Here is a 27,117-nt window from a genome sequence, read left to right as displayed (position 1 = left end):
AAAATTGAGATTAGTCTGTGTTATCCATTACTAGTCTCCAGGTCTCTCACTCTTTGAGACAAGAAAATATTTACTTCAAGATTACCCAATTTATTCTAACATATATAAAACCAAAAATACTAAAACAGAAATTTTCCATTATTTTTTAAATCTAAATAAAGGTATCTTACATTCCTTTTATTTTTTTTCTTATCATGAGAAATAGAACACATTTTTAAATAATATTAAGGAGCATCTCTACCTTTTCATAACTAAGGTAATGTAAATTTTGTCTTCCTACATGACAAAACAAACTTAATAATTCCTAATTTTTTCAAGAAGTTGACATGAGCCAGAGAATCCCCCTATTATAATTACACTTGAAGAGACATTCAGGATGTTATTTATCAGCCAATTCAATTTTCTTTGATTCTAACGTTACATTTTAATTCAATATGAATGACAGTTTCTCAGCTTAGTCAGCAAAAAAAGTTCTGTATAATCAGTTAGCCATGTAGGGAAAGATATGACACTAGGCTAGTCATTCATTTTTAATGGTGGCATAAGCCTTTCAAATATTTAACCAGCAAACTCTCCACTGGATATAGAAAAATTATAGAATTAACATAGTTGGAATTTGCTAATATTTAAGAACTTGTTCAACTAATCATCACTTGGAGCAGAGCTAGCAAAATAATATTAATCTACATATTAAAGTAATACAATCACCTGACAAAAAAGTAAAATCCTTAAAAACATACACTATCATTATTTTTTGTAGTTTAATTTCCCACACAGTAACAAGTTCTAAATTCCCAATTAATTCATTTTTAAGGTGATACACAAATAATTGACATGGCTCATAGTCAAATGACTAAAATGTTTCAAAGTGATAGTCCTATTTTCCTATTTATAATTCTTGGATTTCACTCCCAGTCTAATGTCATCATAAAGTATTGCATGATAGTAAACAGAATTGGGAAATTGAATAATCATTCAGATGGCCAATCACTGTAGAGAATGATGCCTAAATAATTTATCCATATAATCTTCACTAATTTTTCAATTCAAATTATTAAAGTTATGTGTGAGATTTTCACCATTTGGATAATATAGTTTGGGCTCATTACCATAACAACTATTATCATAATAAAGATAATAAACCAAACCTCAAAGATACAGGAATTTTGTCTCTATGGAGGGATGAGGGGATCATAGGGCAGCTTCATTATGCTAAGATTCCATTATCAGTGAAAAGTATTTGATATTTTTAGTTTCTTGTGGAAATTGAAAAAATAAACCTTGATCCTGCATTTTTAAAATTTGAAGACACTTGAATTCGACATTTACTAAACTACTAATGTACAAAAAATATCATGTCCTATAAAACAATATAAAATAGTTTTATATCGGTTCTCTGATATTCAATCTAGCAGAAGATATAATGCAAGGTCAGTTATAAAGTGTTCCAAAAATACAAACACAAAGCAAGTAGTTCTACCTTGGCAGATATGGTAGAGATTATTTGTCAAATGGCCACAATTATTTTTCTTCTCTATACATATCTTTTTACAATGTGATTTTGCAACTTCTCTCATTAACAGGTAGAGTTTGTTTTCTGTTTCTATCCTTCAAATATGTACTGTCTTAGTGATTGCTTTGGCCGATAGAAAGTGACAGAAGTTATGTTGTGCCAGTTTGAGTCTAGGCCTTGCATATTTCTGCTTTCTCTTTAAAAACTTGGGGGGGGGGGGTCCAAGATGGCGACATAGGAAGATCCTAAACTCACCTCCATCCATGAACACACTGAATATATGAGATCAGACTGTTAAGTTGGCAAGCGCACACTAGAAAAAGTGCTACATACCTCATTGCTGAATATCACTATGGTCACCTTCGAAGTACTTCCATTGGGAAGCTGTCATGCAGGGTGTCACACGGGGTCTCAGCTCCCGCTCCCCACATAAGAACGCAGGACATGGTGAAGCCAAACAGGAACACCCATGGAGCCATAGATAGGGGAGTTATACCATTATATTCTCGCTGGCAGCATCTGCCTCTCTGCAATCCGCTCTTGCTAGCTCAGCCACCATCTTCTTGCTAGCCCCCATTTGCTGCTAGCATAGGCACAGCAGTTATATTAGTAGCCAGTGGCTCACTGGTTACAGCTGATGGCCAAGTAGCCACAGCTGATGGCCATCCAAGCACAGTTGATGGCCATTTACTACCTAAGCCAGCACCTTTCCACGTGAGACCAAGAGCCTGGAAACTGCATTCCTGGCTCCGTCCCCACAGAAGCTATGCACCGATGCCAGTGCCTAGCCCACCCTTCAAAACAATTTTGAAACTCTGTTTCTGGAAAGGCCATTAGAGTTGTTATGGTATATTACCCTTACATAGCATCAAAATGTCTTCCTTTCAATATTTCCTTTATCTTTGGGTAAAGGAAGAAGTCACTGAGGGCCAGGTCAGGTGAGTAGGAAGGGTGTTTGGTTCAATACAGTTATTTGTTTGTTGGCTAAAAACTCCCTTACAGATAGTGCCGTGTGAGCTGGTGCACTGTTGTGATGCAAGAGCCATGAATTGTTGGCGAAAAGTTCAGGTCATCTAACTTTTTCACGCTGCCTTTTCAGCACTTCCAAACTTGGTTAACTGTCCAGTTGGTACAAATTCATAATAAATAATCCCTCTGATATCAAAAAAAGTTAGCAACATCTTTGCAACATGTTGACGAACTTAATTGTCTGATCTCATATAGCTCCATATGGAACAATTCCCTCTGAAAAAGGCTTGAAAACTAACTAAACAATTCCTTCAAACAAACAGGACAGGTAGGAGAGGCAGAGATGTGATAAAAAACCTCACTCCTCTCACCCCGCTTCCAGTGACGTGACCCGCAATCCGGAGGGATCTCATCAATCCAAAGCTTCATGCCTCATATCAGGACCCCAACTCGTGATACCTGCACTAAAGAAAGGAGCCCCCAAAACATTTAGCTTTGAAAACCAATGGTGCTTACATGCAGGGGACCCAAATGACTACCGGGAGTTCAGATACTGCTCTGAAAGGCCTCAAGTGTAGACTGACTAGCCCTGGGGCCTAGCACAAAAGCAGCACTTTGAAAAGCACCTAGAGTAAAAGAGAATGATTAATTTGCTAATCTTGAGGCATCTGCCTGAGGGGCAGGGGCCTGTTCAAACTCTCTCCAAAGACAGAGGCTCTGACAGAGGTGCTGGTGGTCACCATTTTTGTGCTCTCACTCTAACTTGCCAATACTGACACACATGCCTAGTACCTGCATTCCCCTGCTTCCCCACTAAAGTCAGGGGGCAATCCCCACCCCCACACTCTTCCACTACCTTGCTAAAACTGGTGGTGCCCTGGTATTTTTCAGTTGCGTCGCTAAACCCAGAAAGCACACTCTGAACATGTCCTCTCTCACTGCCTCGCTACAGCTTGCAGACACAGAAGACACTCCTTGATTGTCTTGCTGTTGGGGCCAGTCTCATGGGACTGTAATAATTGAAGAGACAGTTCTTGGCAGGCTACCACCTCCCAGGGCACTGCACAGATAGCAGACTGAAATACATCACCAGTATTCATGTGAAAAATGCCTATTTATTTGTCCTGGAGCTTCAGCCTGAGAGGCCGGTCAGGTTTGCCACACATCTAGAGGCGACAGAGGTGCTCTCAGGTAACATAGGTGGGGGGTGGCTGGGGGGGGTGTACCATCTTTGCACTTTCCCTACGCCTTGCTACAGCTTGCTGGCACCTCTCAGAAAGGAGCTATACAATTATCTGGAGTCCTGGTTTTTGCAACTGTCACCTGGGGAAACCTCCAGATCACCTGGTCTGGAGGCAATTACGATTGCAGTCTCACATGCCTCCTTCAAAACCATCTACTACCAACGTATTTACTATTCCTCTTTTCTGTAAGACTGAAGGTAAAATCTGGCCACTGATGAATAGACACATGCCCTGAAACATATTTAAGTTATTTGACATAAATGATCTCTTTAGTATTAACTAAAGCTCTAAAGATTTTGTTTGCATACTTAATATAGTCAGGATGGGATTTATTAATAATAAATATAACTGGATATAGACAACAATTTAATTCACCTGGTGATTTAATTTATTTTGTCATATAGGCAGATAGTATTACATGCATCTTTGCTTAATTCTTGCTTGAGATTTCAAGTCTATAACTTTTTTTTAAGGAGATGTGGTAGCGTGCTGTCCCTCCTGGGATAGTAGTATTTCAACAGGAACAGATTTTCCTTCTTGCATCAGTAAATATGCCAGGGAAATCAAACTAAATAGGAAATTATCTACAACACAAGAATGTTCTTGTCATTCCATCTTTTGCATAAAGAAATAACTCTGGAGAATATAATACATATGAGTATTATGTGAATAATTTTGATACATTAAGAGATTGTATTTTACCATAAAATTAAAGAGAAAAAACTAAATATTAACACAAAGATATGGAACTAAGAGAGGGTTCTCTACTACAATTATTTAATATTTTTACCCTGACGTACTAGATTATCTTCCCAACTTACTAGATGCCTCTAAATAATTACATTTAAACCCTTCAATTAAAAATCCAGAATAATAAGCCAATTCTTTCTAACGCTATAAGCTATTTCACTCCACTTTCCAGTCTAGTGACCTATCATTACTTGCATATATCTCACAGTCCATGCAAAATTTGATTTATCATTTCTGAACAATGAGTGTGGAATGGCTTTAATTTTATTCCCACCTACGAGTATATCCATGCAAATCAGTTAAAGAAAATCTTGTATATCAACTCCTTTCTATTTGTTCTCTTACCTTTCCCTTACTTTTTCCATCGCAACTCCTAACGTTTGGCTTATAATTTCAGGGTGCATTTCACTGACCTCTAGTACAATTAGCTGTTTAAACAATGTCCTTCATCTCACCAAATGAGCTATAATATAGTTGAGGGCCACTCCTTGAATGGATGAATGCTATGCAAAGGGCTTCTAGTAAAAGTGGCTACAAATGTAATTATCATTCAATTTAATAAGCAATGGGGGAGATTTCCTGGTATATATAGGTAATGTAATGCTATTTTGACACAATTCTGACTTTGGGATGCACAATATACTGTGAAACACACACAATTTACACTAGATGATAATACACTTAATGATAGGGAAATGCACAGTATTGAGCACTTTTAAACTTCTCAAAATAGATGGCTGAGGAGGGTCGGGCAAAGGAGTAAAACATGATGAAGAGAATGCTAATTTTAATCTAATTGTGAAAGCCTGACTCATTTTTCACTGGTGTGATAATGAGTTGAATAAAGGTGGGGGCAGGGGAGAGCAAGTCAATTATTTCCTGAGCCATAGACATGATTCAAAAGAAATTCATCTCTAAAATTCAAAGCTTGTATAAATGTTTCAAAATTACTAAAGTATAAAGAAATGCCAGTCTGCAGAAGGAGGAAAAGATTCTGTAAAACCCATGATACTAGAAGAAAGGTAGAAAGAGAGAAAGCTTGTGAGAGAGAGCAATCCAGAGAGAGAAGGAAGGAAGGAAACAAGGTTGGAAATGTTTTGCTTTCACATCAGTTTACTCAGAATGTAATTTTTATTGAAACATAAAAAGGTCATTAAATAAATACAACTCCTAGCATTTGGATTAAATTGAAAGTTTCCACATCAAATGATCAAAGATGTAGGAACCAACTCACAGGGAAGCAAATAAAATACCTATTTATATGCACAAAGCTTTAATTTTTTCATTGAAGGAATGGAAATAGTCATTTATTAGCTGACACATGTCTATATATGCTCAGTTATTCTAAAAAATTTATTATGCTAATTTTTATGCCCCTTCTACAATGACAGTACACACAGACACACACACACACACACACACACACACACACACACACACAGTAATCAATCCATGAAACAGTTGCATCATGACTCAGCTTTTATTGGGCAGTCATGTTATGCTCCTTTAAAACCAGCAAGTACGTGGGAGAGATGTTGTTATGTGTAACATAACTTTCAAATTCACTCTGGTGAATTTGAGAACAAAATTATTATATTATAGAAAGGTAGAAATGAAGCCTAGATGTCAAATAACTCAGTCACACAGTTAATCAAGGAACACAGTAAAGATCTGAACCAGTTGCACATAACTTAAAAATAATAATAATAATAATAATAATAATAATAATAAGTGCTCTTACCACTCTGGTTTGTATTCTCAGAACAATGACTCTCAATGCCATGCCCCAGACCAACAGTCAGCATCACCTCGTAACTTTTGGAGATACACATTCTCAGCCCCAACTCAAATCTCCTAAAATAGAAAGTCTGAAAGAAGAGACCAGGAATCTATGTTGTTAACAAGCCCTTCTGGTAATTCAGATGTACACGGAAGTAGGAGAACCCCTGGCTTAGCCTTTGGCACCAGCCAATAATAAATGCTGGACTCCTGCACTAATTCGTCCCCTTCTAGTGTCAAAGTACCTGTTACCAATCCCAGAGGAGGACTCCAACCACTTGTGTCCACTGCATCTTGGTATCTGAGTCAGCAAGAAAAACAATACAGCCAGGCACTGGATGGAACGATACTTTTCTCACATAGAGAAGAGACAGAGAAAGATGTGCATTCATAGTGGGCCATCAGTAGGTCCCTTGGTGGTGGGAGGCCTGCTCAAGGCAATTAACCTACATGTACCTCCCTTCGGGCCACATGGAAGGAATCCCCTTCTGCTCCCTGCAGGGGACATATTTAACAGTGGGGTTGGCCATGCGACACACATGCTTTAAACAGAAATGAAACAGCACTCAGTGTGCCTGAAACAGGAAAAGGTATCTCCATGCAAGGCACTATACCCAGCACAGGCTGTTTGAGCTTTTCATCTCTTGGTAAGAAAGTCTTCCAGGCCCAAGGCTCATTCTTGTGTAGCTGAGTGGGAGCAGAAAGACTGCACACATGTGGCTGTCTTTCCCAATACTTAGTGTATATTCTTAGAGACACATATTGTCAAAAAAAGTATTCTCTTAGTGGGGATAGAACTAATCAAGTAATTATTTAAGTTATAGATAGCCATACAGTCAAGGAGATGGGAAAAGGAGAGACTCTAATATTGGGATCTAACCCTAGTTTCTGTTTTTAAAAATATTTCTTTGTAAATACCACATTTTGTTCATCATTCAGAGTTGCTTTTATCTTTATATACATTACTATAAGTATGCCTTTTCCACTTGGGTGTTTTATATAAAAATTCACTTTTTTAAAATAACAAGTAAATTAATTTATTTTGTTTTACTTGAGAACTGCAACTTAAAAACCAAAGCTATACAAACACCAAAGAATTTTATGAATGAAATAAAAATTGAATAAACAGATAATATCTAGTAGGTGAGAAGGTAGAGGAACAGGAACCTCATAAAGTTTACATGTTGGAAAACTATTTCAAAATATGCAGTAAAACTCCTTATACACATATCCTGTATATAAATATAAACACTAAATAGATACACAATCCTATGACTATACTTAAAAGAAATCCGTACACATATTCACTAAAAGACATGTTCAAAGCATTTTTCTTCTTTTCTTCCAAGTCCTGAGAGTATAAAAACCCAAGTACCCATCAACAGAATAATGGATAAATAAATTGTGGTATTTGATATAATGGGCTACTATACAGCAAAGTGAATGATTGAACTATAATGATATCAAAAAACATGGGTGAGCATTATATACCCAATATGGAGTCAAAGAAGCCAAAAGTGCAAAACAGTTCATTCTCCGTAATTTATTTAACAATGTTTTAAACAGGAAAAACTATTCTATGATGTCAGAAGTAAGGACAACTGCTGTTACCCTTATTGTGGAATGTAATGGCTAGAAGAGGGTATGCTGGTAATATTCTGTTTGTTTGGATCTGGGTTCTGGTTACGAGTGTGTTCACTTTGTGAAATATCATTGAGCTGAACAGTTACAATTTGGACTCACCTGTTTATTGTACTTCAGTGAAATATATAAAAAGAAAAATTAAGTAAGCTTGCTATGGTTCCATATATTATGAAACATATCAAAAATGAATTGATAAATAACATTTGAAAATAATTACCTAGAATGTTTTGCTTATATATCTACCAGCCAGATTGTGTCATTTCATATCTGCCTTTGGGATACTGGTTCATCATTTAACTTGGAAAAAAAAAAAAACATATTTGAACTGAAGCTAAGGAAATGTGAACATACCTAAGATCAAAGGTCAGTGTGTATTGAAAAATGTAACTCTCTACAGACACAATATATGCTTAATAGGATTCAGATATCATAAATAGCCAGCTATGAAACCGATAGTGACAGAATTACATGACTTGAATTTTATTTTTTTTAAAAATTTACTTGTAAATGTCCCCACTGTTCTTAGATTTTGCTGTTTTTCATTATTTTCTATTGAATGGTGATAGTCAGTTAGGGTCATTAAATGACAGTGATTTGGACTAGGTTGGAATAAATTCAACAACATTCCAAGATCAGGTGTTTGCAAGGTCACTGTTAAAGGTACCATCAACTTTGACTGACTTGTTTTTCACTGGCTTTGCAGCTGTAGACTGCTACATTATGCCCAAAGCTGAAAGTGGCTGCAATGATTCTCCCTGGCTCTAGTAAGATATTACTTATTCTCTAATTTATGCTAGATTCATGTGTTGAAGGCAAGTTTTAAAGAAACTATGTGGTATCTCAGGACGTTTTCTGGTTCAGTGGCTGATTGTTTACTGCCGCCTCCTAGTAGAGAGTTTAAGGACTGTTCATTTATTTCAAGATGGTATAAACTTTGCTAGCTACAAAGTTTTCTGCAGAATGTCTCCTCAAGAAAAAAAAATCCATCATCATTTTAACTGTGAAGACTGAACAAGATTCACTTGTTTATATAAACAATGAATTTTGAGACTCTATTGCAGAAGCTATCTAGATGATTATTTTTTAAGAAATGCTTGTTACATATTACATGCCTGCTCAGGAATATATAGTCAGGGAGCATTACCTGATTTTATTCATATTGATGTTACCTCCAGTTTTCAATGTTAAGTTTTGTTACTTTTTAATTAAACATTCTACATGGTTCCTCAAGTTTGATCGGAATAAGAATTCTTTCCAAACATATTTTTCCACAAATAAATAAAATGTTTCACTCAAATATTTAATAAAGTGTATACACTATTAAGTGCTTTCCATAGTTAGGGATGCTGGAAATATACAAATATATGACACAGGTACAAATCTTAAACACTAGGGAGTGTCTTGTTAAGAGGAAAATAATGAACCACTGAATTCAAAGAAGTATTTAATGGTTTTATACATCTCCAATTGTTTTTATATTTACCTAAAATTGCCCCAACTGGATTTAAATTTCTTTCTGTGTTTCCTCACCACTTCCTCTATTCCCTCTCTCTCATGGGTTTTGTCAAAGTATATTTGTGTGTAATTTCTCAAATTCATATGGCTAGAGAATTCCTTTTTCCCCATAAACTAATGCTATGGATATATTTTGGGACATATTAATCTTACTTTTACCTACAAGAACATTGATAAAACAGTGGAAGGATTTATTAATCTTCATATTCTATCTATCTATCTATCTATCTATCTATCTATCTATCATCTATCTATCTATCTATCTATCTATCTATCTATCTATCTATCTATCTATCTATCTATTTATCATCTATCTCTCTTTCGCTCTGTAGTTCCAGACTGAAGAAAGTATTTCTTATAAATTAGGTCAAATTATTTATGAATGGTAACAAAATGAAAGTATGTTTTTTAAATCCTGGAGACTAAACTTGTCAATTTTTGGCTATGGGGAATTTATATGAATTCCAGTGAACCCAAATATAATGGGAGATTCTTTCTCTAAAGATTAAAAATGAAAATAACTTGCACAGCAGTTCCCCCTTATCCATACTTTTCTTTTCTGTGGTTTCAGTTAGCCATGATCAAACATAGTCCAAAAATATTAAATGGAAAATTACAGAAATACATAATACATACATTTTACATCCCATGCTGTTGTGAGTAGTGTGATGAAATCTCCTGTCATCCTGCTCCATCCTGCCCAAACTGTGAGTCACTCCTTTTTCCAAAGTATCCATGCTCCATGAGCTCCTCGCCCATTAGTCACTTAGTATCTATCTTGTTCATCAAACAGACTGTTGTGGTATTGCAGTGATTGTGTTCAAGTAACTCTTATTTTACTTAATAATGGCCCCAAAATGCAAGGGTAGTGATGCTGGCAATTTGGATATGCCAAAGAGAAGCCATAAAATGCTCCCTTTAAGTGAAAAGGTATGTATGTATAGGAATAAACATGGAATATATAGGGTAGGTACTACCCTAAGTTTCAAGCATCCATTGGGGGTCTTGGAATGTATCCCCTACAAATGAAAGGAGACTACTGTATATAGTTTTTACAGTTTAATACACATCATGAACACTGACATGCTGTATATTTAATACATTTAATTTTCCATATTCAAAAGAATCGTATCTAAGGATCAACCATGTATAGTTACCAAATAAGTGTTGTAAATATCATACAATGTAAAGAAATAAAATACAAATTAAATTGTCTTCATTGTATTCCATGTAACTAGAAGAGGACTCTTTCACATAATAGTTTGCCAAATAAAAAGATACTTGGATGTTAAGCTGTGAAATTAATTTATTTTAACTCAATAAAGTATTTTCCTAACATAAAACATCTCTGCTAGGCATTTTGTGCATTTTAAACTGATATGTCAAAATTTGAAAATTAAAAGTGTTCTTAAAAGTAGAGATTTTAACGTGCATTTTAAAATGTCTTATGTCTTTGAAATCTGAAAATAAATTGTAACAAAAGTTGTCAAGATCTATGTTTCTTACCACTTAGTTAAATCATGAAATAGATTTTGGTAAGTCATCATGCAGTCTGATTATTCTCAGTATTAATCAGTATGCATATATTCATAGGCCATGAATTTACCTTTCTGGTAGGAGAGTGACTACAAAGATTGTCAGGAAAAGGAAGGCAAATATATGGCATCAGTAGCCTCATTCGTGAAGGTAAATGATGTTCCTACAGGTAAAGACATTAGCTATAAAGGATATATATATATATATATATATATATATATAACTATGTCAAGTATCTCATGTGCATTTTCTAACATTAATTTTTCATAACAACTATTATGTAGTAACTCTTTTAATGTATATTTTCCAGCGTCACATAGAGCAAGAATGTAACACCAGGAGGTCCAATTTTTAGGATCTATAATCTTTACCATTACATGGCTATTGTCTGCCAGGACTCAAGTCAACTTCTGTCACATATTTATCATGCAGTTGGAATGAGGGGAAGCCCTTTGGTAAGCACTTCAGATACTGGTTCATGTCTCATATCTTCCTGCAAATACAGCCAGACTTGTTGCAGTGTAGATTTGTCACATATTCCAAAGATGTACAAATGGTTTTCCACATATTTCTCTATCGGATTTTTTTGGTTTCTAATAGCTGATTTCCCAAATGACACAAATAATGCTCATGTATTTGACTTGGCCATGACAAAGTAATAAAGATTCTCATTTATGCAGTGACTGCATTCAAATTGTTCTCACTGCTCAATACATTAAGCCAAAATAATTTTTACTAGTGATCACCATATTTTGAATGTTCCATCGATAAGAATACCATATTTGGACTATTAAGTAAACTGTATATGAACTTATAGTGTTTAAGATGGATAATTTTCATTGACTCTATAAAAAATATTCATATTAACAGTTATAAAAATAACTAATTTACAAATGTGTATGACACAAAACACTGCTTCGGATTATGTGGCAACATGTTTAGGATATTAATAATTATTAGCATCTATATTTGTGCTTAGATACATACAGCTTCCAGAGCATTGCATATGCCTTTTCTCTATTGTCTCTTTAAGAAGACATCTTTGTTTCTCCAGATACAATAAAAGTTTTATAGGCTCACAGATAAATCAGTTACACTTTTGTCTGTATATCCAGGCCATGATAATTCATTTTGCAAAACTGGAAACAGTTTGATGAAGCCTTAGCATGGTTGGGAAAATGATCATAAATATAAAATCAGAAAAATTTTGGCTTCATGGAAATTAGAATAAAGCCCTAAAATAAGCTTAGTACAAAATACTACTCTTACATATCAATCTTTGCCTTCTAGCAGAATACTATTGGAGGGAGAACAAATCGTGTTGGTGCAGAACTACAAAATTAATAATTTTATATGCAGTCAATTCTCATTATTTGCAGTAATTATGATCTATGAAATCCCCATGAACAATGAATTGGCAAATACTGAACCACTGTTTCAATCATTTCATTTCTTTACCAGCACATTTATACACCATGCCTTGAAGTGGCATGGACAAATTCTTCCATTATGTTTCCACTTTTATTTGATTCTGAGTGCATGTTATAGATTGAGTTCTCCAAACACAGAGGATGAGACAGAGTTTGGAGTGCAAGATATTTATGCGGCAACACCAGCAAAAATAAATTGAAGACAAAATCTGGCAGATGCAGGCATCAAACTGCGATATAGTCCTCACAAAGAATTGATCAATTCCACAAGTAGTTCTTGAACTAATATTGTTCATCAGTTGTCCTCCAACAGGCTAACATGGCCATTCATTTACGCCTCCACTTTGCTCAGTCATCAGGTGCAGGTTGCTTAGGAAGGGCATGGCCTTGGAGAAAGCGGTGCCATCTGCTGAGGTGGACTCCAAGGGAACTCACAGCTGGAGGTGTGTGCTACTTATTCTCCCTGCAGTGGGACATCATGGCCTTCCTTGTTTGACATTCTGGGTGGCACATTTATTTGCCTACCACAATGGGTAATTTATTTTTTCTCTTCTCAATATTGAAGAGAGATTCATATAGTCTAGTCAGGTAGTGACTATATGCAAGAAAAGATTTCAATCGTCACTACATCTTATTAGAAACATTAGGAATTCCAAAATCACATTGGAAGGCCACGGTGTATAAGAAATTGTGTGAGGTAGTTGCGTACTTGGAATTATTAGCACATATAGAGATGAAAATGTGGTAGACCATTCCAAATTTGCTTTTACCTAATTAAAACAAAAAACGAAAAGCAAAAATAAAAATAAAATAAAAACCAAGAAAACCACAAAATAAAACAAAACAAAAAAATCAACGAAATCAGTTTAAAATGCTTCTTTTGAAAAGATAATATTTATTCATAATAATTTAAGATTTTAACATTTTGAGAGGTTAAAGAAGATACTCTTTTGAACTGTTTTATATGTTTTCCTTTTGAGAAAAGCTAGAAAGAGTTCTCATAAGCTTTCAAAGTCCTCCATATTCCAAAGCAATCTGTCCAGATAGGATGGTATTACCTGCACGGGAGGGTTGATTCATTTCAGTTTGGGATTTTATTCATGCAAAACATGTACTATAATCTGTCTTTAATAATTTCCAATGATTTGCAAGATAAAGTTGCCTCTCTATAATCTTTATGCTGTCAGTCATTATGAAGCTGTCAGCTTTCCTTCTTGTTATTATACTGGCATGTTCTAGAAATGCATATATTTTTAGAATTATTGTATTCATAGAAATGTATATTGGGCCAAGAGGAAAAAACATGTTGGCAAAGTGAAATCATATCTCATAAAAGCCATGTTTATATACTGTGAGCCAATATTTTTTAAGATTGTAAAATTTGGACACCTGGAAAATATGGATGAACATATCTGATTTCCAGAATGCTATTGTTTGCATGATATGACTGTTATGGGGCATGTCTAATTTCCAAATTTTACAGACCTTGGGCCCACACTGCTCGTTAGCCACAAAAGTGTATTTCAGCTCAGATTATCACATGGAGTAAACTTTTGGCATTTTCAATTCACCTGTCAGAACAGTGATTTAGGCCAAAAATTCATAATTTATGATAAAGCTGTGCATATATACCTTTTAAGAGACTCTAAGAAACCTAATAATCATATGTTACTGGTAGAGATGGTCTCCTTTGCACAATTTTCCCTGTACTTGTGAATTTCACTTGTTTTTATAACCAAATATTTTCACTTGTTTCACAGACCACAGCAGTTGAGTTTAAATTATTTTCTCAAGGAAGTAAAAATATTGCAAACGATTTTTAAATTAATGAAAATTAAAATTTACCTATTCCAACTAGAAATCATCTAGACCAACTCCATTATGTTATAGATGAAGATATATGAAACCAAGGTTTCAAACTTACCTGAAGTAACTCAGGTCTATATACGGTCATAACTGCAAATAGGCCCAGGTATTCTTATATTATTTTCATTATTTTTTCCTCTAAACCATACTTCTACTATTTATTTTTTGCATTTGGTAATAAATTCTTCTTAGAGTTTATATTTTTTTCAGCTTTATTGAGATATAACTGACATGTAACATTGTGTAGGTTTAAGGAGTACCAAATGTTGATTTGAAACACCTATTGTATGACTAACATCATGGCCCTAGCTAATACCTCCATAATGCCATATAATTACTATTTCCTTTTTGTGGTAAGAACGTTTAAGATATACTCTCTTAGCAATTTTCAAGCATATAATACAGTATTATTAACTATAATCACCATCCCCCCCGCCACCAAGTCCCTGGCAATCACCATTCTAGTATCTGTTTCTTTAACTTCAGCTTTTTTAGCTTCTACATATGTCAGATCATATGGTAGTTGTCTTTCTCCCTCTGATTTATTTCACTTAGCATAATGCCCTCAAGGTCCATCCATGTTGTTGCAACTGGTAAGATTTTCTTCTTTCACATGGTTGAGTAATATTGATCAATATTAAACAAGATGTTGTTTCCTTATTTTGGTTATTTGTGAATAAGACTGCTATAAACATGGGGGTGCAGAGATACTTTTTTGAGATCCTTTTTTTTTTTATTTCCTTTGGTTATATACCTAGAAATGGGATTGCTAGATCATATGGTAGTTCATTTTTAATATGTTAAAGAACCTCCATACTGTTTTTCGTAGTGGCAATACCACTTTACATTACTACCAAGAGTGTACCAGTGTTCTCTTTTCTACACATCCTAACCAACACTTGTTATTGCGTATGTTTTTGATGATAACCATTCCAATAGGTGGGAGGTGATACCACATTGTGGTTTTGATTTGCATTTTCCTGATAACTAGTAATTTTGAGCACTTTTACATGTACCTATTGGCCATTCATATGTTTTCTTTGGAAAAAATGTTTATTCAATTCCTCTGCCCATTTTTTAATATGATTGGATTTTTCTTTTCTTTTCTCCTCCCTCCATCCATCCTTCCCTTCCTCCCTCTTTCTCTTCTTCCCTCCCTCCTTTCTTTCCCTTCCTTTTTCTTCCCTTCTCCTTCCTTCCTTCCTCCCTTCCTTCCTTCTTTCCTTCTTTCCTTCCTTCTTGGCTACTTTATTTGCTATTGAATTTTTCATATATTTTAGATATCAACCCCTTGTAAGATATATGGTTTGCAAATATTTTCTCCTATTCTATAGGTTTCCTTTTCCTTTTGTTGATAGTTTTGTATATTGTGCAGAAGTTTTTTGTTTGAAATAGTCCACTTGTTATTTTTATTTCTATTACTTTGCTTTTGATGTCATATCCAAAACATCGTTGCCAAGACTGATATTAAGGAGCTTATCTCCTATGCTTTCTTTTAGAAGTTTTATGGCTTCAGGTTTTCCATTCAAGTCTTTAATCATTTTGATTTGATTTCTGTGTATGGTGAAAGATAAAGGTCCAGTTTCTTTTCTTTCTTTCTCTTTTTTTTTTTTTTTTACATGTGGCTGTCCAGTGTTCTCACCATTTATTCAAGAGACTATCCTTTTTCGCATTGTATATTCTTGGCTATTTTGTAATAAATTAGTTGACCATATAAGTGCGGGTTTATTTCTGGGCTCATATTCTCTTCCATTGATTGATATGTCTGCTTTTATGCCATAAGAAAACTATTTTAACTACTATAGACTTGTTATATTGTTTGATATCAGGACATACTTCCACTATTTAAAAAGAAATAACAGCATTAACACAGGTTGAAAGTAAAAGCATCTTTTTTTTTTTTTTTTTTTTTTTGTAGGTAGGTAGGTAAAAGGACAGTATAGTGTTTCAGTTTTTAAAATGTGGAAATTGAATCAAATTCTGGATTTGTTGAAAATTGGAATTGTATGTTAAGTTAAAAGTAGTGAAAATAGGAAATCAGGAAGCTTGTATTTATTTTTCCTACAATTGATAGTAGCCATTTAATAGGTTAAGAATAAAATGTTGATTGCTGATGGAAATTTACCACATCAGTGTTTGGCTCCCTGTTTATATTAAGGAAGAAACTCAGTTTGAGCAGGTTTCTAATGTCACAGAGCTCCTTTAAATAAGCTGTGCCTCTTTTTTCTTTTTCAATCTTAGCCACGTTTATCAACTATTGTTACACTGCTACAAAAGAACAAAGTCTTCACTTTCAAGAAGACAAGCTACTTCCTCTCCGTTTTGTGAGTCATCAGTCTATTGATAACTAATGTTGTGGCTGGACCAGTACTTGTGACTCCTATTCTTCCTGTTGGCAGAAAGATAAGGCCATGCGGAGAGAGGGGGCAAAGAGGAAAGGAGGACGTGCAGTAAACAAAGGAAGGAGGAGATGAGATCATTCTTTAAAAAGGTGCAGCTACAGCTAACTGTAATGGATTAAAATACTATTAGCCCTAGCATTGCAGAAAAAAAGCTCCACCTCCTGTGTCACCATGACAGTTCCTACAGGGGTCATGCGAAAAACAAGGGCATCCCACCTCCCAATGGGAAGGAGTGGTCAGCAAGGACAGCAAGGCACACCTGGGAATGCACATAACACCACCCCTAGATCTTAAATACGTCCTGCCCTTATTCAAATAAATTCGTAATTTTCTTTGCTCTTCTAGGCAGTTGCTCTTCTTCTGGGAATGCCCAATTTCATGCCATTTGGAGAGTATACTATTTCTTTTCTTTAATAAATCCACTGCTTACTTGGCTTTGTTCATGTGACTTATTTGGTGTGTCCTTGAATTCTTTCCTGTGGCATTTACCAAGAACCAGTTCTCCAGTAACACTGTTACTATTGTAAGATGCCCTGAGTAATAACCATCAGGGAACTTTGAAATAGACAAGGTTTATTACAAGTCCTAGAAATTCCATGGCACACCTGGGGCCACAAAGTGCAGTCGTGATTAGAAATTGAAAGAGCACATGTCCCTGGAGTTCTGCTTTTATTGGAGTCAAGGGTGCAGGCTTAGGGTATCTGAGGACTCACTCTTATGGGTGAATTTAAACATAAAAGCATGCATTTAAAGGAAGGGAAGAGAAAAAACAAGTGGCTTACATGGTCTATTAGTGAAATTAAGTGAGATCTTTAAACAAAGGAGCTAGGGAGGATGCTGGCTCTCAACCTAGTCCTCTGGCTGACAATGTGTTTATTTCAGGTAGCCATCTTTGAAGTGGATGCCTTGGCAATCAAGGCAATCAAAGCTTAAGTCAGGCAGTCGCATTACAAAAATGAAAAATCAAATATCAAGTCTTACACTACAATTAGAATACAAGCAGAGAAATGTCTATATAGCCTTAAAAGAGAAACTAGGACTGAGACTTGACCAGAGAAAATGAACAGATGTCAAATTTTATAAACATGGCAACCTATGATTGCCTTTCTTTCCTGCTAAGTTTTTAATGTCATTTAGTGTCCATTTACCATCTCTCTTTTGACTTAATCTCTCATGGTCTAACTTCAAACCAGGACTTACCAAATTTATATAAAAATCAAATAATTCTGAAATAGAATCAGCATATCTCAACATTATGGAATTGAGCTCTCACTTTTTGAGTTCAGTGATGAGACATGGGATATCATATTAACAATTATTTACTGAGCACCGACCATATATATTCACTGTATAGGAAAGAAAGAAACTAACAGTTCTTTTCCAACTTTAATGGTCACCGATTAGATGGGATCTTGTTAAAATGTAGATTCTAGTTCAATAGCTCTTCAGGAGCCTGAGATTCTGCATTTACAGCAGCTTATAAATGATGCCAACATTCCTTGACATATATTGATCATTAACTATTTTAATAAAACTATGAGTGTTTAATTATGAGTGTCAAATTCCTTGGCTAATTACTAACAGAAGAGAGATTCAAGCACATTTATGTTTTACTTGAAAAAATTAGCAGTGCTTAATTATAAAGATAACAGCTAATATTTACTGGCATTTACTGTATGCCAGGTAATACTTATGGGGGCTCTTAGAAATTATTATTATTATGACCTCAATTTAATAGATTACAATCTGAGACTTAGAAAGAATAAGCAATTGACTGATATTATGGAGGTGTCCATAGTCAAAACATTGCTCCTGAGCATCTAAGTATAGAGCAGACCCTATCTACACCATGTTACATTGTTTCATATAGTACTGTAAGAGTTCTTACCTTAAAAATGAGTTATTGATATGAAAATCCTCCAGACTTTTTATTCCCCTTTAAGAAGTACTAGCATTAAACAGTTTTCATTGTAAATTTCATACTTCTAAACGGGGAAAAAAAGTCCAAAATAATTTTTCCTCCCTTTGCTCCTAATTACAAATGAAAATTCAAATACCTTTCATTCATCCATTTCTTATTGTGCTTAAGTCAAACACAAGGATAGACTCATTGGATGGAGTCTTTTTACTGTGCATAGAATTAATTAAATTCTAAACTTTCATTGTCTTGATTTTAAAATTTCAAAGTCCATGTATCTTTATTTTGCAAAATTCCAAATGGCATGAATCAAATCATCCATCCCTCTGGTGAGAACGGAAGAATTATGGAACTTCCATCCAATAAAGTCATCTACGATCCGATACCATACTTTTCCCCTACCAGAGTAATATTTCTGAAACCCAATTGTCTGTGTAATCTAAGTTTCTGTTGACAACTACAGACTACAGCAATTACTTAGTGTTGTCTGAGGAAAAGGTAGACAGGAAAGTACAAACATGTGAATGGCTTTTTAAAGAAACCAGAGTTGTGGTCAAGTCAAGCCTGTTGAGACAATTAACCCTAATCTAAGCACCGTGCCAGTTCTTCTCCTGTAGTAGCCACTTTTTAGATGACCTTATTCATTTCTCATTTTCCCTGGTTACAACTGTGAGTACGTTCATATAATATGATATTCTTTTGTTGGAAGGTGATTGGTCTAAGAATGCACATCTTAACTAAGGTGAGACAGAGAAAAAAAATAATTAAATTCAGGTTGTGGAAGCTGTAATATGTGAAATTTGATTAAATTACATCATGGAAATATGGAAACTAAGGTAGATATTTTTCAGATAGAAAAGAATGAATCAATTTAGGCCACAGAGAACTATTCAATACCAGGAAACAACCACTTTTGATACCCAAATATATCTGTACTCATGGATTTTGTAAAATGGCTCTGAGCTTTATATTGAATTTCTCCTTCCTGCTTAGGTTAGCTTAGTGTTGCTTTGTTATTTGCAACCAAAGACACCTCTTGGAAACAGCTTCTTGCTTAACTATAGAACCTCAAGTAAGGTCCTTAACCTCTCTAAACCTCAGCTTATTTATATTTTACCTTCCTATAAGATTGTGAGCAGTAAACCAAACAATTTATGTGCATATCCAAGCATAATTTCTGACCAAAAGACTCAGATACTTTTGTTGTCATTTAAGAGCATACAAAACAATATGAACAAACAAACCAAAAACATTGCTGATTTATACTTGTGGTCTGTAGTCTGTATTTAAAAAGTAAGGCAGCATTTTCTGCTGTTTTAGATATTTTTTCACACTTAGGCATCTCAAGTTGCAAAGGGGAAAATATTTAATACAAGAACATTGCTACTTATCATTTAATACTCAAAATATATTTTAAAAAACTTAATATAAATTCCTATTATTTACAGTTATTTGTATTAAATTTTCTTATTTGTAAATGAAAGTTCAGGTTTCAATTGGAAAATATCATATTCATTACACTTTCTAACTATTACAAGACAGACATATTTTGCAGCATGATGCACGCATTAGCATTATACCATTATATGAAATTGATACTTAAAAAAAAAGACTCACATGGGATATTATCCACTGATTATAATTCAACACTCCTAATGCACTCGCCCAGCATTGGAAATAATAATGTAATTAATTCTACAGAGAATTCCTTCAGAATAAGTATAATTCATTATAAATCTATTCCTTTGGGTGAGTAGGTTGTATTTGCTTGGGGTGATACATTTTTCATTCTTTCTCTCATGAACAAATCTCTAAAGATTGCAAGGTGGTATTATATAAGAATAAAATACAGGGGTTACAATTATTATAGAAGCCAATGTATCTGATATAATTTTAGTGCCTGGAACATACAAAATTCAAAATTGTACAATATTAGCCCTAGTTGCAATAATAGTAACCATTTTCCTTTTTTTTTTTTTTTTCCCTAAATCTATGAGTCACTTCAATAGCTTTTGATAGAATGATGGAACAATTGACATTTTTATAAATGTTCTGCCACTTAGTAAGAGGTCAGTTATAATCCATGGAATGAATTTCACTGGACCTGCTGTAAAATGAACATTTAAAAAACTCCCCTGCTGATTGCCCCATTTATTTTCTCGTCTTAGGAGAGAATTTTGAGTTATAGGCCTTTTTCTCACATTCAAAAAGCACACTATTGTTGACATTTTTTTAAAATGCTTCAGATCTTGTCTTTTTTTGTGGGGAGGAATACGAGTAGGAGGGTACTTTCATCAATGCTAAAATAAAAAAGCACATTTAAGCAACTTGAAAAATCACAAAGGTAGAGCATTAAAAAATGTTGTGACTTTTCAACCTTGAGCTGCTCTTTTCTCTTACCCTTTTCCTTTTGGAGGATGAGGGGTTTGAGGGGTACTATGAGAACAGGAGAGGGAAAGTGACTCCCTTTAGCGCTCAAGGCTAAAGTAATTCAAGCTACTGCTCTCCACACTCCCAAGAAGTTCTCAAACAGTGAAAAAATAGAGTGATTTCTAATGAGGGTACAGAAATACAAGTCATAGATTTAGTCTTCGTTTCTATACAGAGGAAACTACATTTTCTTTCTTTTGTTACAATATTGTGTAGATTATAAATTATTTTATAATTCAGCTAAACCTGCTTTTCAAATACACTATTCAAAAAATACTATTTTTTCAAATATGTATATTTATAGCATATTTATTCATAACTTCTAGTATCCTATATAAATATATATTATAGTGTATTTATTTAACCTCTTTTCATATGTAAATATGAAATATACATAAAATTTTTATTGCTACATATGAAGTATCTCTGAAATGATTTGGATAAGAAATCCAGCAAACAGTTTTTAATCCTTTCTTTGCGCATGCTATGGGCTGGACTGTATGTACCCTTCCCAAAGTCATATATTCAAGCCCTAACCTCCAAGGTGACTGTATTTGGAGATAAGATCTTTAGGAATTAATCAGGTTAAAGGAATAACAATTCATAATGCTATAATAATGAAAAATTAAGCTTAAATAAGAGTAGGGCCCTAATACTATGATTAGCATCCTTATAAGAAGACACTAGAGTCCTCTCTCTCTCTCTCTCTCTCTCTCTCTCTCTCTGCATAAACAAAGAAGACCCATGTGAGCACACAAGAGAACAGTTGTCTGCAAGCCAGGAAGAGAGCCCTCACCAGTTTTCTTGAATTGACCAGAACCTTGATTTGGGATTTCTAGCATCCAGAACTGTGAGAAAATAAATGTATGTTATTTATACCACCTAACCTATGGTATTTTGTTATGGCAGTTCAAATTTAATAACATAGAACATAATCAAAAAAGAATAATCCAGAGGGTGAGAGGGTGATACAGACAAGATATGACTACCTACTATCCTCATATAAAGATGTAAAAGCTCAGAAAAATAAATGAGGTGTGGGGATACTCATATTCTGAAAATGGTTTTGTTAATACCACTTCATATACATTGCTGCTCAGCTCTAATCAAGAATTTATAAATTAAAACTCAAGTTTTATGTTTGTTTGGTTTTCTTCTTTTAAAGTCTTGTCTTTCAATTACTTGACTTAGCAGTTTCTATATTTTTTTAATCATCTACCCCTTCCAGTTAATATATATATATATATATATATATATATATATATATATATTCTACATTTATATAAATATATATATATATTCTACATTTATATAAATATATATATTCTATATATATATATATTCTAAAATATATGTATTTTCTACATCCTAGCATTATGTATATTGTAAACATAAATATATTGATGAAAAAGGATGAGCTAACATTTGAATAGAAGGACCGATGACTTGTCTCATCACCCTAACAGCCATCCCTTGCATCTCCTAGAGCATATAAATCCTTTTGAGACCACTGCATTAATGTGTGAATCATTAACGCTTAAGAAAAAGGCATGTTTCATATTATATCTTCTTGTTCAAATAATTAAATGATTTTACAACTGTGTAGGGGATTTAAAATACAGTAATTGATATTCAATAATACTCGTTTCTCTCCTCCAAGTATCGTCTCACTGTCCCTGTTCTCAGAATTTCTGAAAGTTCACCTATTTTAACTTTTAGAATTGAGTACTATCAGCCTAAGAAAACATTGTATGTAATGTCATGTACAGTATGGGAATTTTAAGTTGTTTGGAATTATGTTCTTGAGACCTTTTTCCTGTATGTACACAATTAATGTAGCCTGTGCACGTTTATCACAGAGACACAAATCTTCATTGGGGCTACAAGCAATGTGAGCTATGCATGTGTGGCATCTAAATACTTTTACTGCTGGAAGCATTTACCAATCTAATAGTAAGTTTCATATTTTTAAGTTTTAGAAATAAGATACAATAATAAATATTTGCAGTAAAAGAGCACTGCATGTATTATTTTGCTCTTGACGACACTTTGCTCACTGAATCAAATTATGTAATTTTACATTATTGCAGATTAAAAAACTAAAGAGCAACTGATTCATGATGCATGCTTCTTTGAAACTGAACATGCTACCATGTAATGTGTATTTGAATTCTGGTCCTCAAACTTTTGTTCTGAATCACATCACAAACCAGATTATCCCCCACAACTTTTCTGAGTTTTATGGCAATGAATAATGTTATGAAGAATTTTATGAGGGTAAAATCTCCAGTAAATACCACAGTTACTGTGTTTTCCAAAGGAATCAATCCTAGCTACCTGAGACTAATGGTTTAAAGTTCTAGATACTAGAATTCTTAACTGACAGGCACAGTCTGAAGATCTTAATCATAGGGGGATGTTTTCCAGGTGGTAAAACGTAAAAATGGGCTAGAGAAGGAAGTTTACTGGAACTCCCCAAGTGGTCAAGCCAAAACACTCTTGTATCTGGAACACCCCAGGATGGATTTGGACTTCTTTTCATTAAATAAACAATGGAGTTTAGGCTTCTTACCTAGGAGTTTACATATTCATTTACTTAATGTACAACCTGCAAGTTAGTTGTCATTAAGCCCTATAAGATTTAAAAAATAAGCCTAATGTTTACATACACACATATGCATAAACACATACATAAACATCTTTACTGATTTGTTCATTTATACGCAGAAAAGGGGTAGTTCTTTTCCTCTGTTACCCAACAATTTTGGGTAAATTCATAAGATCATGGATTCCATGTACACGTTTTGGTAAAATCTTTTGAGTATGCAATACTTAAAAGATAGGCTTTGCTACACAAATACAGAGAGCACATTACTGCCCAATCTGAAAAACTCAATTTACTCAGCTCAATTAACACATCCTGAGGGTGATGTAATTTTTATGTATAGTGGCTGAATATGCCAATTTTAACTTTATTTAGCCACATTCTGAAAAGCTTAAGTTGTATTCATCCATCCCAACTTATAAATTTCATAAATATTGATTTAATGCAGAGCATTGGCTTAATTATTTACAATATGCAATAAGAATCTTAGAATAATTAATTGACGGTGTGTTGGGAATGTGTTTTAAAACTATTTTTAAATTTATTTTTAAATAGTAAATACATGCACATGCAATGAAACATGTATCACCTTTCCATCAATATTTCTCAGCCATTCAGAACTTGCCTTTTTACTGAAGATAGATTGTTATGCATGTTTACAGACATCTATGTCTATACTATGTATGTAAAGATAATACATTTTTACTCATATGATAAAATAGTTTGCATACAACTGATAACACAGTATACTGTTGTGAATCTTGCTTTTTAAATGTATAGTTTTAATTATATCTTAGAGATTATTTTTGCAAAACATGTAGTGTTGGCACATTTGTTTAATGGCTACTGGTATTATGTTTAATAAATACCCTATTATTACTAAAGCCGCTTGATATTTTACCTTTTGGTCATGTCCAGTGTTTTGCAAGTACTGGCAATATTGCGGTGGATGTGCTCATTTCATGAATGTACAAACATTTCTAAATGTAGGTCAAAGAGAATGTCATATTTTTTTAACTTTGTCAGATATTGTCAAACCGTATTTCATAATTTGACTCAATTTGCACAGTGACTGCTTGATTATATGTATGGGTGACAGTTTTTCTACTCTTCTCATCACTATTATCAAGTTATTTGAATTTTGTTAATTCAAATCTGAATTGCTTCAAATCATGTCTCAGTTTTTCATACCACCATAGCTCTAAATTATAGATGTACCAGGTGAATTTTAAGTGTCCTTCTTAGACTACAAATAGACTATCTCTTTGATCTTATCATCTAATTTCCCTATTTTATTTCATAGTTTAACCCTTGTGTATACATCTTTCAAAACAGTTAAGTTTTTGGCCTGTAATTATAGAAGGGCGTTTTATATTTACACCATAAAAAACTAAGTGAAACATTAAAATATTACGTGAGTGAACAGTCTTAATTTATGACCCAAATTCACTTGGCTGAATATCAGTATCACAATCAAATCTGTAGATATTGGAGACATGTGAAATGTGTTAACAAAAATGATGAGCATTCTAGGATATTGCTAATGCTAAGAAAGTCTTAACATTGTTAGCAGTTTGGACAATTTTGTTCCATTTTCTGATTGTTCTGAGCATGCTATATAATGTGTTTCATATCTGGTTTTTGTATTTGCCCGATTTTACAACAAACCCTATCTCATCAAGATTTTTATTTTATTTTATTTTTTTAAGAAAGTTGTGACAGTGGTTTAGGCAGAGGAAGTGGCTGCTGAGACTATTAGGAAGCTGAACAAACAGAAGAAATGTTCGAAAAGGGAAAGGGAACTGCTGGTTGCAATTACTCTAGCATCTTCAGGAAACAGCAGTAGCACACCACAGGAATGTGAGCGGACAAAGGAAAGACCCATGAAGAAAAAAAGTGAAAGCTCCAGCAGGCTCCTCAAAAAATGGAATGGAAGACCTATCTGCCTGTTTCTATATCCAAAACCAAGAAAAATAAATCTTTTTTCCAGGAGGAGCTGGTGAGCAGTGATCTTGAAAAGACAGTTGGCAGTGGAAGTCCTCCCAAGATGAAGACATCTTTCTGCAAAGAAGAACCAGTCAGTGGCCTTGAAGAGGTAGGAAACAGAAGTGTCTCCAGGAAAAAAGAGGAAATGGACAGTACCCTGGTGTTGTATAACCACCCGCAGTGACATTTCCTGACCCATCCCTTGTATCCCAATAAAAACAAATTCACCAGTGGGGGGAAAAAGTGTGACAAATGAAGGAAAGTGAGTAAAAGAGGAGCTATGCATGCAAAGCATTTGTTCATTAACAGTAATATCAACTGTTCAGTGATTTGGAAACAATGTTTAAAGTAGTTTATAGACTAATGTGATGGTGTTTTATTGCTTATTTAAAGACATGTTATTATGTTTTAGCTATTTGGGGATTTGAACTTTACATTATGCATTATTACTCAGCCTAATTGGTAAGAACCCGTGATTTTTCAGTAGCGTATTCTTGTCTTTAAGTAAATGAATGCTCACATACATATGTACAAAGCATATAAGTGGTTACTGCTTTGAGAGCCAAACTCAGAAACAGCGGCCAGTGGTTCCACTTCGCTGAAAATATTGTTCTCAGATACTCAGGACAAATCTTCTTGGTCTTGATAAATATGGTCTGAATATATCTTAGAAATTTAATATTAGCAAATTTCCCCATAGTTTTTCTAAACATCTTCGGAATAAATTATTTGTGTCTATGGTGTTTGCATTAATATCACATCTAACATTAAGCTCTGTGATTTCAAAGAAGAACAACTACGTGATTGGTGGACAATTTTAACAGATACAGTAAAATTATATACCTTCTTTAATGAAATAGAATACAGACTTATGAGGAGAGTTGCACGATGGAATAGAATAGGGAAACTCAAGTCTCCAAAGGTTACAGAGTTGATGATAACACTACACTCATGGAGACAGACAACTGTGCTTCACCATTCTCAAAGGAGTTCCAATACTTCCCTGTTCTGTATCCCCATCCCCATCTTACCACTAGTGTGTGTGTGTGTGTGTGTGTGTGTGTGTGTGTGTGTGTATTTAGACTCTCTTTTAAGTATCTATCTGGCAGGCAAATAACTGGTACAAAACATCTTTAGCACATTGCTGAGTATTTACAGTGAAAGTGACTAAATCCAATTCATAAAGAAATCAAATTCAAGGCCAATACTCATAGATCAAGTCTTAAAATCTATCAGCACAAACACTTTCTGGTATGATACATAAAGAATATCAACACTGAGTGGTAATTTTTAAGTATGATAAGATACTGTTTTTGAATTATTAAGAAATATGTTGGTTCTGTTATTTTATAAGGCCCATAACCCATCATCTTTTCAAGAGGTACACTGTTTGCTCTTTGCCTTAATAAGAGATGGCACAGCAAAATCAGATGGGCAAGAAATGGTTGCCCTTCCTTGATTTTTGAGTTCCAAAGTTTATAACCTTTAAATCAAATAACTGAAATAACTTTTGTTCAGATACAAATACAA

Source organism: Rhinolophus sinicus, linkage group LG03 (genome assembly GCF_036562045.2).
Source record: "Rhinolophus sinicus isolate RSC01 linkage group LG03, ASM3656204v1, whole genome shotgun sequence".
NCBI classification, from domain to species: domain Eukaryota; kingdom Metazoa; phylum Chordata; class Mammalia; order Chiroptera; family Rhinolophidae; genus Rhinolophus; species Rhinolophus sinicus.
The sequence above is the reverse complement of the archived record's forward strand: the minus strand, read 5'-3'. Positions refer to the sequence as shown.